The sequence below is a fragment of the Lissotriton vulgaris genome, chromosome 9, assembly GCF_964263255.1.
Source record: "Lissotriton vulgaris chromosome 9, aLisVul1.2, whole genome shotgun sequence".
In the NCBI taxonomy this organism is placed as follows: domain Eukaryota; kingdom Metazoa; phylum Chordata; class Amphibia; order Caudata; family Salamandridae; genus Lissotriton; species Lissotriton vulgaris.
In genome coordinates this window covers 599,560,972-599,577,456 of record NC_141697.1, presented here as the reverse complement: position 1 = coordinate 599,577,456, position 16,485 = coordinate 599,560,972, and the positions used below count along the sequence as shown (strand labels likewise).

At 48.4% G+C, this 16,485-nt stretch overlaps 1 protein-coding gene across 1 annotated transcript in view; it reads right to left on the bottom strand.

Moving 5' to 3' along the window:
- Nucleotides 1-16,485, bottom strand: part of LOC147691934 (uncharacterized) — a 407,861-nt gene that overhangs the window by 310,200 nt on the left and 81,176 nt on the right. The window lies entirely within an intron of this gene.

Here is a 16,485-nt window from a genome sequence, read left to right as displayed (position 1 = left end):
CATCGACTCCATCCTCAGATTGTTTTTCGCCATGATGGGAAATGATGGAGTTAGTAGAAGTAAAGAGAAAAGGATGTCCATGCGTGTGCATCTAAGTAAGATGAGTACTGGAACGGATACAAGTCCCGGGGAGGCGGGAGGGCGTGTACGACTCTGCAGCTCTACATGCCAAGAACAGATGCATACTGGCAAGTAGCATTTTCCGTTCGAGGCATATGAGCGGCAGATCGTACACTTTTGCAACGATTGTGCAGCAGTGTCTCCCCTAGTGGTGGTCGCTTGTATACGTTGCAGCATATTGAAATAGTGTTCTAAGGACAGCCTGGCCTACTGCAGCTTGCTGCTTGGCTTGCACATCAACACAATAGTGTTTAGTGAAGGTGTGTATTGTAGACCATGTTGCTGTCTTGCATATGTCCTCTAGTGGTATATTTCCTAAGAAAGCCATAGAGACTCCTAGTTTGTGAGTGGAGTGCGCTCTCTGAGGGACCGTTAGTGTACGTTTAGCTTTTTGATAGCATATTTGTATACACTTTACAATCCATCTGGCAATTCCTCCTTTAGAGATGGGATTGCCCTTGTGTGGGGGAGAGAAAGATACAAATAGTTGTTTTGTCTTTCTGAAGGATTAAGTCCTGTCTGTGTAGTATAACAGAGCTCTTCTAACATCTAAGGTGTGTAAAGCCCTTTCTGCAACAGAGTCCGGTTTTTGGAAAAACACTGGTAGCTCTACTGATTAGTTAAGGTGAAAAGGAGTAATAACTTTTAGCAGGAATTTAGGATTGGGCCTAAGAACCACTTTGTTAGGATGTATCTGAAAAAATGGATCTTGTGTTGTGAATGCTTCTATTTCACTAACTCTTCTGAGAGAGGTGATGGCAACAAGGAAAGCAGTTTTCCATGTTAGGAATTGCAATTCACACTTGTATAAAGGCTCGAAAGGGGGTCCCATAAGTCTTGCAAGGACCACGTTTAGGTTCCATACTAGAGCAGGTGATAACCTAGGTGGGATTATTCGTTTTAATCCTTCCATAAATGCTTTGATTGCAGGTACTCTAAAGAGAGATAGATGTTGCCTATTCTGTAAATAGGCTGCAATTGCTCCCAGATGCAGGCGTACGGAAGAATAAGCCAAATTGGACCTTTGTAGGTGTAGAAGGTAGCAAATAATATTTTGGATGGAAACATCCAGTGGATCAATGTGATTATTGTTGCAATATATTGCAAATCTTTTCCACTTAGCGGCATAACATGCTCTGGTAGTGGGTCTTCTAGCTTCTTTAATTATGTTCATACAGTCTGGTGGTAGGTTTAAGTAACCAAACTCTAAGACTTCAGGAGCCAGATCGCCAAATTCAGTTGGTTTGGTTCTGGGTGTCTTATTTCTCCATGGTTCTGTGTTAACAGGGATGGCGTGAGCCGTAATTTTTGATGTGGAACCAGTGAGAGATCTAGTAGTGTGGTGAACCACGGCTGACGTGCCCATGTGGGAGCCACTAGTATTAGTTTGAGAGACTGTTGTCTGAGCTTGCTTACTACTAGTGGAATGAGTGGGAGAGGCGGAAAAGCGTACGCAAATCTGCCTGACCATTTCATCCATATCGCATTCCCCTCCGACCGTGGGTGTGGAAACCTGGCGGCGAAGGTTGGGCATTTTGCATTTTCTTGGGTGGCAAACAGATCTATCTGTGGATGCCCTAACATTTGGAAGAATGGTTGAAGAACTTGTGGATGTATCTCCCATTCGTGAATCTTTTGTGACTGACGACTTAACAGATCTGCTATCTGATTGTGAATTCCTGGAAGGTGTTCTACTGTCAGGTGTATGTTTTGAGGAATGGCCCATCTCCAAATGTTCTGTGCAAGCTGGGACAGTTGCAGAGAGTGTGTCCCCCCTGTTTTTGTATATAATACATGGCTGTCATATTGTCCGTCCGGATTAGGACAGCTTTGTTTCGTACTTGTACCTGAAACGTTTTGAGTGCTAGGAAAATTGCTAGGAGCTCTAGATGGTTGATATGGAACTGTTTTTGTTGGTTGTTCCACTTGTGTGGTATAATGCAAGAGATGGGCTCCCCATCCTGTGAGGGATGCGTCTGTCGTGAGCACTATCTGCGGAACACGTTCTAGGAACGGCCGTCCCTTTGTCAAGTGTTTGGTGTTACACCATTGCAGAGAGCGATATGTATGGCTGTCTACCAACACCAGGTCTGTGAGCTGACCTTGAGCCTGATTCCACTGCTGTGCTACACATTCTTGTAATGGGCGCATTTGCAGTCTTGCGTGAGGAACTATGAAGATGCAAGACGCCAGCATGCCTATCAGTCTCATGAACACTCTGGCTTGGAGAGACTGCTGTTGTTGAAAAAGGGAGACTAAGGTCTGAATGCTCTGTATCCTGGCTGGACTGGGATACGCTAGAGCTGTAGATGTGTCTATGGTAGCTCCTAGATACTGATGAACGTGCAAAGGCTCTAGGTGCGACTTGGTGTAGTTTATTGTAAACCCTAAGTCGTGCAATGTCTGAATTGTTTGTTTTGTGTGTTGGACACACTGGTTGAACGATTTTGCTTTTATGAGCCAATCGTCGAGGTAAGGAAGACATGTATCTGTTGTCTTCTGAGATGTGCTGCTACTACTGCTAAGCACTTTGTAAACACTCGTGGTGCTGTTGTGACCCCGAATGGAAGGACTTTGAACTGATAGTGCTGTCCTTGTATGACAAACCTTAGATACTTCCTGTGCGCAGGATGTATAGGAACATTAAAATAGGCGTCCTTTAGGTCTAGTGTTGAAAGAAAGTCTCCCTGTTGTAGTAGTGGGAGTACTTGTTGTAAAGTGATCATGTGAAAATGATCTGATTGTATGTAATGGTTGAGGGGCCGGAGGTCGAGAATTGGTCTTAGTGTCCCGTCCTTCTTGGGAATTAGGAAGTACAGGGAGTAAACTCCTGTTCCCCGTTCCTCTAAAGGAACTACTTGAATAGCATCCTTTTGTAGAAGTGCTATAACTTCCTGTTGAAGCAGAGTTATATGTCCTGTGGACATTGGACGCTGCCTGGGTGGGTTGCTGTGAGTTCTAGACAGTAGCCATGTTGGATAATTTGTCTTACCCATCTGTCTGTTGTGATGGAATTCCAGACAGGTAGGAACTGTGATAATCTGCCCCCCCACAGGAGTGGACTGCTGTAGGGGAGGCAGAGGGAAGTCACTGTTTGGGAGTGGAAGAGGAGCGGTTGTTGTTATTACCTCTACCTCTTCCCTTGTTATTGTTGCCTCTGTATCCTCCTCTAAAGTAGCCTTTGTTAGAGGAGGTCTGTGTGTGCGTCTTAAAAGATGATGTTGTATCTGTGCCAGTCTGCTTGGAGCCTCCTCTCTAAAAGGAGCGGCGAAAAGAACTTCTAGTCTGTGTGGATTGTAATGCACCCATAGACTTAGCTGTGTCCGTGTCTTTCTTCATCTTTTCTAGTGTGTTGTCTACTTCCGGCCCGAACAACTGGTTCTGATTGAAGGGCTGGTTCAAGATGGTAGTCTGTACCTCTGGTTTAAAACCTGAAATGCGTAACCACGCATTTTTTTTTTGAAAATTTCTTTATTTGCAAAATAAAGTCACTACATATTTTACAATCTATCGTTTAGTGTATCTCCGCATCGTGACATACATCTCAGAATACAATCCAACATTAACATTTTCCATTTTCTGTGAGTGGTAACATCCCTTAACTCCCAAATACCCTCCCCCTATCCCTCCCTCTCCCAGCACTTACTCAGTCCACAAATCAGTACTATGGTGGTTTTGCTTCAATTTCTATGTTACAGTAGGCATCTGACGGGGGTGCCGGTCCCCATGTTTATATCATACAGTTATAACATTTGGTTTCTTGTAGGTCTGCATCTCGGTTCCCGAGTATGGCTGGTCATGTGCATGTTGTTCCCCTATAACGGTCGATAGACTCGTACTAGTCCCCCTGGTCTTGTACGCCTTGTTCTATTGCTAGAAGTAGAGCATTCCATTCCATTGAGATGGGATGTTTCCTGAGGCCTCTGCGTTCTTCCCTGTATAGTTCCTGTCCCTCAGCTTTGCCCCATCTGATCACCTCCCCACTCCAGGTCTCTAAGTCCGGCGGCCTGGCCGATTTCCACCTCATCTCCACCGCCCTCTTCGCTAGTAACAGTGCCAAATCTACAAATCTGGATTCCACACTTCTCTTTTTCTCTTTGTAGCCTATCCCCAGCATGCAATAAAAAGCGGATGTGTAAGGTCTACCTGGTGCTATGTCATTCAAAATGTGGTGTATCGTACCCCAATAGTGTCCCAGCTTAGGGCAATCCCAAAACATGTGCATCATACCTACATCCTCCAGCTGGCATCTGGGACAATTATCAGCCGCTGCCGGGAACACTGTATGTATTTTGTGGGGAGTCAAATATGCCCTATGTACAATCATCAATTGTATAAATTTAAACCTAGGGTTTCGGGACACTTTCCTTGGCAGTCTCAGTACCATCCCCCATTCCTTGTCACTCAATGCCCTTCCTATATCCACCTCCCATCGTATCTTCAGGGGTTGTAGGGGGTCAGCCCTGCCCTCTCGTATTCCAGCGGTCAGCCATTTTGTCAGGTGACTACCCGTTCCCATGAGGTACTGCATAGTGATCAATGTGTTGGTGACGGGCTCCGCTCCGTCCTCCAGCCAGTGGGTGCCTATGTAATGAGTCAGTTGTGCATGTTGCTGAAAGAGTGCCCTCGGCGTTTGATGGAGCCTGGCGAATTCCTCGTATGGCAGTAGCCTGTTATCCAAGAAAAAATCCCCGATTTGCGCTACTCCCGCTTCCTGCCACACTTGCAGTCTTCGTTCCGTCATTGTGCCTGTCCCCAGTGGGATGCCTAACAGTGGTATCGAGGGTGCATAACTCGAACGTCTATTGGTATACCTGATCGCTCTCTTCCAGTATGCAAGAGCCAGTTTAAGTAGGGGTGGAGTCGTTGCCGGTGTTCTGGCCCCTGGTAGTAACAATCGATGTATAACCCCCCGGTTCCTATCACCCTCCGTCATGTTCAGCTCTTGTAAGTTGCGGCCTGCTAGCCAATATGCTAGCCATTGCAGTTGGCACGCACAGCCATAAGCGAACAAATCAGGCACTCCCAAGCCGCCCTTATCCGTGGGAAGTTGTAATTTGGCCATGCTTATGCGTCTTCTGCCCTTCCCCCATACTAGTTCGATTAGTAGAGTATTTAGCTTCTTAAAAAAGGGCATAGGGATAGAAATTGGTAAATTCGTAAAGAAATACAACAAACGCGGCAGCACCACCATCTTTGAGATAGCCACTCTTCCTGCCACCGATAATGGCAGGGTATTCCAGAATTGCACCTGTGTAGTTAGGTTAGTCAGGGCTCGTCCCAGATTACCGTCCATCAAGTCCTGTGATTGTCGTTATATCTGGATACCCAGGTATTTAAAGGTCACGGGTGCCACCTGGAAACAGTGCGGCAGAAACTGGATTTGTGTTCCCGCCACCGGGTCCCGGAAGCCAAACCTGTATGACTTCGTCTCGTTGATGGCGAGGCCCGACAACTCGCGAAAGTCTTCAAAAATCTGCGGCAGTGGTGTCACTGGGTTATTCATGTCTCTTAGGAACAGCAGTATGTCGTCGGCGTATGCCGATATGACATGGTGAGTGGTAAGCCTATTTATCCCCACCGCGGTCGCCGCTGATCGCACTTTCAGCAGTAAGGGCTCCAGGGCGGCTATGAACAGCAAGGGCGAGAGTGGGCATCCCTGCCGCGTGCCTCTCGCTACCACAATCCGATCAGAGATACATTTGTTGGTTCGAACCCGTGCCGTGGGTGTCCCAGGCTATAAATCCGGCTGGCAACCCGAATTTGGTCATGACCGCAAACATGTAGTCCCATCTGAGTGTATCAAATGCCTGTCGTAGGTCCAGTGAGATACAACCCTCGGTGTCACTTCCCCCTGCATCCGGAGACATTAGTTGACTGAGTCTTCGTAAATTTAGAGCCGTACTCCTACCCGGCAAAAACCCGCATTGATCGGGGTGTACCATTTCCGGGATGTGCTGGGATAGACGCACCGCTAGTATCTTACTGAGAATTTTGGAGTCAGTGTTCAGAAGTGACAGCGGTCTGTAGTTGTCTAGGCGCAGAGCGTCCCTCCCTGGTTTCAAAAGGGAAACAATCAGGACCTGCAGTGTCGTGTCAGGCAGGCCGCCTCTCTTCAATGCCTCGCTGTATAACTCGTGAAGGCGGGGGGCCAGTAGATCTATGTATGTCAAGTAAAATTCCGCCGGGAGCCCGTCTGTCCCGGGTGCCTTGTTTCTCGGCAGGGCCCGAATGGCCATTCTAATTTCTGCAATCGTAATGGGTTTCGCCAGTTCCGCGCTGTGTGCTGCACTCAGCTGAGGAACACATATGTCGGAGAAGAATTCCTCAAACGCCAGCTCCGAGAGTGGAGCGTGTGGGCCATACAAAGTAGCATAATAATGCCAGAATATCGTGTTAATCTCCCGCTGTTCCTGGATCAATGCCCCTGAGGTATCCTGTATCTCCATGATAGGGGTGGCTGCCGGTGCGTCCCTAGTCAGACGCGCCAAAAGCGCACCCGCTCTATATGCCTGTGTGTGCTGTCGTGCGGTGTACTCCCTATGGTCTAGTACTCTCAGTTCTTCCAGGAGTTCCGCATATTGTATATTAGCCTCTTGTAGTTGTGTGAGGGTGCCGCCCGTGCCTGCGGCCTCGTTTTCCAGAGCCGCTAGACTGTCCTCTACCTCCCGCAACCTTACCAGTACCTGGTGTTTGACGCCTACTTTGGTGCACATGGCCACTCCGCGAATGGTAGCCTTGAAGGCGTCCCATTCGACTTATCTGGAACTTGCCGTGCCCGTATTCTTGGTGAAGTAGTGTGTGGTGGCGTCTGACAGTGTGGACTTAAAAACCGAGTCTTCTAGTAGGCTTGGGGACAGGCGCCATGTCGGTATAGGGGTGGGTAATCTTCCCCATTGTAGAGCCAATTCCACCGGGTTGTGATCCGACAACGTCTTTCCCATGTGTCCTACTTTCACGATCGACGGCGTGAGTGTCTTGGAGCAAAAGATGCGGTCTATCCTGGTGTGGAGTTTGTGCGGTGGGGAGTAGAATGTGTATTCCCTATTGGATGCATTAAGTGTCCGCCAGGTGTCAACTAGTTCCCACCCCTCAGCCCACTGCGCCAATGCTTCCGCCTGTCTCCTACTCTCAGTAGCATGTAAAGGGGGATGTGATCTGTCTAGCGTGAGATCTAATACCGCATTACAGTCCCCACCTATAATCCAGTCATACTCCACCCAGTCCGCTAGTGCCCTACCTAGTTCCGCAAAAAACTGCGACTGTTCCACATTCGGGGCATACAAACATCTAAGCACTACACACACACCGTTTAACAGCCCTTTAGCAAGCACGTATCGGCCTTCCCTGTCTATTTTGGATTCAATCAGTTTAAACGGAACCGAGTTACTAATCCAAATGGCTGCCCCCCGGGAGAATGCAGAGTATTTTGTGGCGTATAGCCGGCCCTTCCATTTCCGTAACATTTTAGCACCCTCTGAGTCATTTAAGTGTGTCTCTTGGAGGTATGCTATGTGCACCCGTCTCCTATGTAGTTGTGCTAGAACCCTGTGTCGTTTGTGCACCGAGCCCAATCCCCGTACATTCCAAGTGCAGACCACATAATCATCAGGGGACGTCATTACCCCAGATACCTTTGATACGATCCAAAACCTTTGTCCACAGCAATATCGACCACATAATGGAAATTTTCAGTGCTGCATATGCAAACATTACCCCAACTTGTAGGTCCCCCTCTATAACCACAGAGGACCAAACTGTAATACCCAACATGGGTATAGGAATTCTAGAACCGTGCCTAGGCCTGAGGGTGTGAGCCCAGTCAAACTTTTACAACAGTTCGCTTCTGAAAGTCTCGTAACCATTGTCCCCTATGGTCGCAAGTGTTCCAAGTCCCTGAGCCCCCCCCCCCTTTCTATACTAGGAAGAACATCCGCTACATTACCAGAATGTCGTCTGTTGGGATTAAGATCACATGTGCGCCGCCATCTGTGCTGTAATTCGGGGAAATAACTGTAGGCTGCCTTCCGTGTCAGAGGCCGCTGTATGGGAACTTGTCCGGCTCGCTGATGGTGACCCGACGTTTGCATCATGTTCCGCCAGTGCGTTGGTGGTCAGTCGCGCTATTGCTGCCGAGCCGTCGTCTTCCTCCCCGCCCAGACGGTCAGTTCGAGGCCCCTCCGTGTCCGGGTGTCCAGGGCGGCCCTGAGATTCCGTCCGGCTGTCGGACCTCTGCATTTCCGGCACTTCCTGTTCTTCACGTGTGGACTGCAGTGGGGTGAGTGTGACTTCCAGCCACTCCGAAGCTTCCTCTGGATTATCAAAGAAGTAAGTTCTGTGGTCGTGAATGACTCTAAGGTGCGCCGGATAGAACAAGGCATATTTCACGTTGCGCTCCCTGAGTGTTCTTTTCACTCCCCAGAAGGACGCCCTGGCTCGCTGTACCGCTTGCGTAAAGTCCGGGTAAATAGAGACCGAGTGGTTCTCATATTTTATGGGGCCTTTCTCCCTTGCGGCCTTCAGGATGGCGTCTCTGTCCTTGAAGTGGAGGAGACGTGCTATTAAGGGGCGAGGTGTAGCCCCCGGTCTCGGCGGCCTGGGAGGGACCCTGTGGGCTCTCTCCACGCTGTACATCTGAGTTAGGTCTGCCGGGTCTGCTACAGTCTTTAGCCATTCCTCCACAAAACGGGTCGGATTAGTCCCTTCGCTGCGTTCCGGTACGCCCAAGATGCGTACATTGTTTCGTCTCGAGCGCCCTTCCGCGTCGTCGACCCTATCTCTCAGGTTTTGCATTTGCTTCTCCAGGTTTTCTAGTCTCGTGGAGTGTTCCGTTTGTTGGGGTATCAAATCGGCAAGCGCAAGTTTCTGCCCTGACACTTTTTCTGCTAGTTTCTTATGGTCGTCTTTGAGTAGTGACAGGCCTGTTGACATTGAGTCCATCCGAGTCTCAAGTGCCTCTCTGGATGCCCTGATCTCCGATAGTATGAGGTCTAACTTGGCCTCCTGAGTGGTAGTTACCGTAGGCGGGATCACGTACTCGGTGGAAGAAGCCAGGGGATCGTCCGAGCCAGAGGCCTGCGCGCCACCACGGGGGTTTCTGTTCCTGCCCATCTTGCACCACCTCAGCGCTCTCCGTGGGTGATATGCAGTCGTCCTGTCCACCCTCCTCTGTCACCTCCGGTCACTCACCATCGGGTCGGGTCAGGTCAGCTACGTGTGGCGCCGTTCAACTGAGCGCCCTGTGGGTGGTCTGATGTCTCGTTATTCTGCCCGGTTAGGGACTCTGGGCACTGCTGAAGCCAGGACCGGCGTTTCGTCCCCTTCGCTGGGGAGGGTAGCAGCGTTGCCGTGATCCTGTTAACCTAAGACAATGGATGGGTCTGTGATGGTCATCCGGTGCGATGGGAGAGTGGCATAGGGCGCGGGGCGACAAGTCCCCTGTATCAGAACGTTCGGGCCGCGATGGATCCGAGGCAGGGCTGCTCAATGACGAGGCCGTTCCGGCAGCGGCCTAGTGACCAGCCCCCTCCGTCTACGAATCGTGGCGCACCTCCTCCTATGTCTCAGTGGCTCCGTAGTATCACTCAGCGCCCTCTGGGGAGCGCCGCTGTTATAGTCCACTTGGCGCTGCCGCTTTAATACTTTTGTGTCAGGGAAAGCCTGTCACTCCGGCTAATGCCTCACAGACTATATTCTTGACACGTTCTTACAAATGTCCTCCCAGCATGTTATCATGAGCCCGACCATTGCCAGTGCCATCGTCACCCACCGATACCGAGGGGGCCCCGTGGTTCACTTCCAAGCGCCGGGCCCGTCTATAGTCTCTTGTTCTGCCCCGTCTGGACTCACCAGCAAGCCCGGCTCCTGCCTTGATCAGGCCGTCTTCCCTCAGGATGTGCCCCTCGGTAGTGCGCAACACTGTGTGTCGGGCGTCGTCCGCAGTCCCGTCCGCCCTAGACCTCGCCGTTTTCCTGGGCTCGGCCGTCAATTATCCCGGAGCTCCGGTGGCCCCCAGCAAGCACCGATGTCCGTTCCTCCCCCCACGAGTGCAGTACTCGTAGCAGGGCTAGTGGCGCCGGTCCGGTGGCTCCGGATCACGTTGGGCTGTTCCGCTGTACACAAGGACCACCACACAGCCGGGCGCGGGTCACTTCCGGGCCGCCTTCCAGCGTACTGTGGGCCGTGGTCGCCTCAGTGGTTGTAGGCCTCCCTTCCTGTGTGTGGCGTCTTTGTTTGGCGTCGCGTTTCAAGGTTCCCAGTGCCGCCGATCGGTCATCGGCAATGAGGATCATAAGTCGATAGGTTGCAGGGGGGGGGGGGTTAGGGGCCAAGCCCCACTGTTACAGGATGATTTTCAGGATTTTAGGGGAAACGTGGACGGAGCGATCCTAGCTCACGTCCACCATGTTCGGCTGTTGGCCACGCCCCCCATGCGTAACCACGCATGACGTGTGAGTATAACACTAGTATTGACTGCTCTGGATGCTGTGTCAGCTACATCTAGTGCACATTTAATTGAGTCACTGGATATTAATTTGCCTTCTTGTAAGAGCTCTGCTGCCTGATCTTTGTATTGATCTGGGAGGTGCTCCATTAGTTTTTCTAATTGGTCGTAGTGAGCCCTGTCATAGCGTGAGAGTAAGGCTTGTGTGTTTGCTATGCGCCATATGTTTGTTGCCTGCGCAGCAATCCGTTTTCCTGATGCATCAATAACTTTAGATTCTTTGTCAGGCTGGGGCGTGTCACCAGAAGTCTGGGAATTGGCTCTTTTACGTGCATTAGACACTACCAAAGAGTCTAGTGGTAGATGTCCCTTAATATAGACTGGATCAGATGGTGCTGGTCTATACTTCTTTTCTATTCTTGGATTTAACACCCTACATCGTACCGGGTCTTTAAATATTTCTGGAGCATGTTTAATGACTCCTTTGATCATGGGTAGTATTTGCGTAGACCTTTGTGACTGCTCAAATGTATCCAGTAAAAAATCCTCATCAATGGCATCAGAGTGCATTGGAACCCCATGGTAAAGGGCAGCTCTATTTAATAGATGATTAAACCCAATACTATCTTCTGGAGGGGAAGGTTTTGTTGGGTAGTACTGAGGATCTGGAATGTCTGGCACATTGTGTGGTGGAAAACCATATATGTCGTCATCCTTAGGATATTCTGGATTGACATCTTCATCTAAAGGGTATGCATGTGGCTCTGGTACGTCATTCCCCCCACCTAGATCATACTCCTCGTCAGTGTGGTTTGATGATGCAGGAGATTGAACAGGAGAAGCTATAGGTTCAATATAAGGAGGGATAGGAGAGGAAGAAGGTGAAGGAGAGGAAGGGTGCATTGGAGAAGTTGCACAATCCTTCTTTTTGTCAGGAACCACAGGTAGAAGTGGTGTGTCTGGTGGTCTCTTCTTGTAAGGAATTGCTTCCACATGTTCAGTTTTTGGATTGATATGGACCTTTCTTTGTTTAGGATCTGGTCTAAACAGTTCTTCCTCCTCTACAATCTTCTTCGGCGTCGATTTTTTCGGTGCCGATAGGGGTTGTTTTGTGTTTTTTGCTTTAAGAGGAGTTATCGAGTCCTGTAGCAAATTTTTCGGTGCCGAATGTGGTTTCGGCTTGGTAGGCCTGTTAGAGGGTTTAGGTGTCTCTGTATCAGGCCTTGGAGTCTTTGGTACCGATGTTGGAGATTTCGGCGTGGAGACAGGTCTCGTTGGCCCTGCGGCGCCGGACTCTGGCATTCCATCTTTATTTTTGGAACCCGAAGGTTTCGGATTCGAAGCTTTCGGGTCCGGTACAGTTTTTGGCTTCGGCACCGATGTGTATTTTGGTTTGGGTGCCGAAGGCTTTTTGTCTTTGGGCACCGAAGGGCGTCTTGGCTTCGGTGTCGAAGAGTCCTTCGGTGTCGAAGGATGTTTCAGTGCCAATGGAGGAGGTGGAATTGGCACATGTGGTTTCGTCGGTGCCGAGGCACCGGAAGGCGTGGTCTTTTTCCTCGGAGCCGAGCCCGAAGGCAGGGCGTTTGAGGGTAGATTTCGGTCTCGACTGGGCCCCATGGGCGGAGTGTCGACCGCTGCCTTTGGCTTGGGTAGTGTATGTTGTGCAGGGGCAAGAGTACTCACAGGCTGCCGAGATGGAATCGAGTCGTCTGAGTCCTCTGTCCCCGATATGATCTGGAGATCAGGCGAGTCTTCCTCGGCGACGAGTGGATCCTCGTCCTCGGAGATATCTTCGAGTGGATCCTCGTCCCCGGAGACGTCCTCTCCGATGATCTCCTCCTCAAAGATGGCCTCTGGTTCTGGCGCTGATCTCCTCATCTCGTGTCGACGGGCCCTCCGATCCAGAATGGTCTTCTTCGATCGGAAGGATGCACAGACTGTGCAGGTCGACTCGTCGTGTTCCGGCGATAGACAGAGGTTGCAGACCTCGTGATGGTCGCTATGAGGGAATTTTGCTCGACATACCGGGCATCTCTTGAATGGAGTTCTGTCCATGAGGCGTAGGCCGTACGGCACCGATAGGCCCAACGGCCCGCGTCGACGCACCGGAATGTAGTTGGTGATGTTGAAAAGTCTATTCGATGTCGAAAAGGTTTATATAAAGTTTCACGCTTCGAAGTTGCTGAAAAAGTCTTTTCTAGCCGGAGCGGAAAACTTTCATCCGAACCCAGTGGCGGAAAAAAACAATCTGAGGATGGAGTCGATGACCATGCGCAGTATTGTCCAAGGGAGGAGTCACCTATCTCGTGACTACAAAGACTTCTTCCAAGAAGACAACAACCTGCAATCATCCGAGCCCAACACCAGGTGGTGATCTATTGCAAAAGTGTACGATCTGCAGCTCATATGCCTCGAACACTGCTTTATTAGGGCTCGCCTCTTCTCAATGCGCAAGCGCATTGAAGAGGCGAGACTATAGCGTCTTAAACAGACTTTACCTAACTGGGCGATTTGGTGCTGTGCCCGTGGCTTTTAGGTCAATGCGCAAGCGCATTGACCTAAAATGCGCGTGCACATCACCAAATCGCCTTCTGTTCCCTCAGCCGCACTCCTCCCACACCTTTGAAGTGAAGCGTAGCTTCACTTCAAAGGCCCCTGCTGCTTAACACGCTCTCCCCACTCCGCCCCCTCCCCTGCCCGCCGTGTCGCATTTCTCCTCCCCCCCCCCTTCTCTGCCTTCAATCCGTCTTGAAAACCATTTTCTGTTTAAAACGTCTCGAGAGAAATTACATTGGAAACTGGGGATAGTAGTACGGCTTTAAAAGGACAATTACAAGTACTGACATTGTAATAATTTTCAACCTTTACAGGTCTCATATTAAATAATCTCTGTAATATAAATGATTGTGCATAAATATGACAGTGCACATCTAGTCACACATTGTTACTGAAGGAGGTAATCGGGCTACTACCGGACCGTATCGAACACTTAATCACAGTTATTTGCAGTATTTTGTTCACATTCCAAACTTTTATTCTCCAGATTTAAAAAAATCCTGCATGAAATCCAAATACAGTTTTCATGAATCCTGTCGAAGTCCGGGTCAGATCTCCCAGTGGGCTGTCTGCACTTGCACACAAAACCAAAAGATCTGTTCATATTGAGTGAAAGAAACAAATCATTTGAAGAATTAACCTATACAAATTGGATCAAAACAAGTAGAATACACGTTTGCGGATCTTGAATTTCTAAAATACAGCCCCTTTAGAACTGTAGCCTGGAAACAAGTGATCAGTTGCCTCTGAATTAATGCGTGATGTAACGTTTCCTTTTGAAACGCACAATTTATCCAGGATTGATGTCAGAAAGGTTTGTTTATTGCATTTTTAGAGCACAACATATTCCTTTGGTATTCAATGCTACATTGGATGGTTCTAGATCAGGCTTCTCCAACGAGTAGCTCTTCCGCTTCCTGTAAGTAACTCTCCTGTGTGCAGCTCCGCTTTCTAAATTAGAAGCGTTTTATTGGTTGTATACCATACTTCGAAATTGTGTTTTCAAAAAGATAATGTGAACATCTAAGCTTCAGTGCCTCAACACATGCTGCCGAGATGGTTGCTGCTTTGAAGGCATGGAGATCTCTGACAGGCTCCAGCCCGCCTGAGCAGAGAGCATATCTCTCTGCTGCTCTGGCTGAACTAAGTAAAGCCTGCAAAACGCTACATTTGCTCCTTTTCTGTGTATTTGCGTAATATGGGCATGTGCATCACTGGAAACAGTACCATCCCTTGACATTGGGAACACTATTGCTCTTGTAGCAGCCCATGATTAATATACTTACTATATGGGTTGGGGGGGGGGTTGTTTTTTCAGCATTCTGTTTCCCAAAATATGAAATCAGCTTCTGCTGACTCTGCAGCAGATTACAAAAAGAAAATCTGCCTTTTTGGAAAAACCTTAGGACTTTACTCTTTAGGTAGTTTTTGTTCAAATCGCCTCAATTTCTCTTACGCTAAACTAGTCGTTTTTAGTGCCAAGAAGCTGATGTGGCCCTCATTACAAATTGGCAGTTAAAAAACCCTGTTATTTCTCTCCGCCAGAATTGCCTTTAACTGGAGTCCTAATAAATCTAGGGATTGGGGATAACGAAAAGGTTTTGGGAAATAAGATGCAGAATCAGTGATTCTGCGCCGATGTCGGTATTATTTTTATCCTGAAACACAGTTATAATAAGCACTTTTTTTTGGGTGCACGTTGTAAATTAAATCCACACCAACTGATCATCAGTAAAATTAAGACGTGTTACAGCAAAAACTTTAAATAATAATATAATCTAGATCATATGAAACAATTGTAGATTGACTTTACTGACAAATTAATTATAAGAGTACCCTTCAACTAATTAAGTTGAAGGAAAAGAATTACAAGTTACCTTGGTTTAAAAATGTATTTTCGTGCTCTTTCGATCATCACGTACTATCTCTTCTTTTGCTCTTCCCCAAAACTGCCCCACCACCATCCATAAGTTCTCCTGGTGCCCCCCTGCACCGGACTTCCCTCAAAAACCTTTTTCTCCTGTCTTGAAACAGCTTGTTGTTTTAGGCTTGCAGAAAATTTAATGTTTCCAGCCTGGGTTTTTTTTGACTTATGAAAGGAAGCCCCTGAAAGTTCATGTTTCATCTCACGCTTTATTAAATGTATCCTACATTCGAAGGATTTATTTTCAGTTTTTTAATATAAGTCTGTTTATGGATTTTCTCATGCATGCTAAACGTACAAGGGCATTTTCAGGTACAGCTACTTGATGTAAATTCAAAACAGTTTTGAAACAAGACCTATTTCACTATGAGTTACATTTCGATCTCCCAGCCAACTCTTAGATTTGTGGTACCATCAGAATAAACGTTCCAAGGTCGTCAGATTGTCTTATGATTTTGTGGACATTTTCTGCTCATCTAAGCTACCTCCTCTGCCTAGTCACAAATCACTTTCCCTTTTTTCCATTCCGTAACCAAAGGCGCAACTTTGGATCTTCAGATATGTTATGTTATGTTATGTTAAATTAAATTTATTAAGCGCACGTACGCCCGTAGGCTTCATGGCGCTGTTGGAAGATTTGCAGAGACATAACATATAACAGAGAGAGGCAGAAATAAACTATGGGTAGGCTTGCCTAAAAAGCCAAGTTTTGAAAGCCTGTCTGAAAGCCAGCAGGTCTTCATGAAGTCTCAGTGTCAGTGGCAGAGAGTTCCACAGGGAGGAGGCCAAGAAGTGAAAAGAACCGCCTCCCTGGCGTTGTTTCCTAATACGAGGCACCACTAACAAGTTCTTTTGACCTGAGCGAAGAGCACGAGAGGTGGTGTAACTAACAAGCAGGCTGCTAATAAATCCAGGGCCCTTACCTTGTAGAGCCCTAAAGATAATGCATCCAGCTTTAAATGTTGCTCTCTGCGCTACTGGCAACCAGTGGAGACTGGCCAGACCTGGCCTGATGGACTGCCATTTGGGAATCTTACAAATCAGCCTGGCCGCTTGGTTCTGAACCAGTTGAAGTCTCTTGAGCTGCCCAGCTGGAAGACCCAAATACAAACTGTTGGAATAGTCCAGACGGGACAGCACAAGGGCGATGATAACTTGGATCAGAGCAGGGTGAGTTAATAGGTGGGCAATCTTCTTGATCTTACGAAGTTGAAAGAAACTTGAAGATACCACAGTCCCTACCTGACTTTTAAGCGAAAGATCTTCGTTAAAAGTGACCCCTAGGCTTTTTACTGTTTGGGACTTGGCTGGAGGATGTCCCATTTCTGGAGGCCAGAAATGTGGCCCCCAGTACAGTTCACTCTTCCCAGGCAAAATCAATTCAGTTTTGCCTGGGTTGAGTTTCAGGTGATTTAGGCTCATCCATCTCTGAATGTGGACC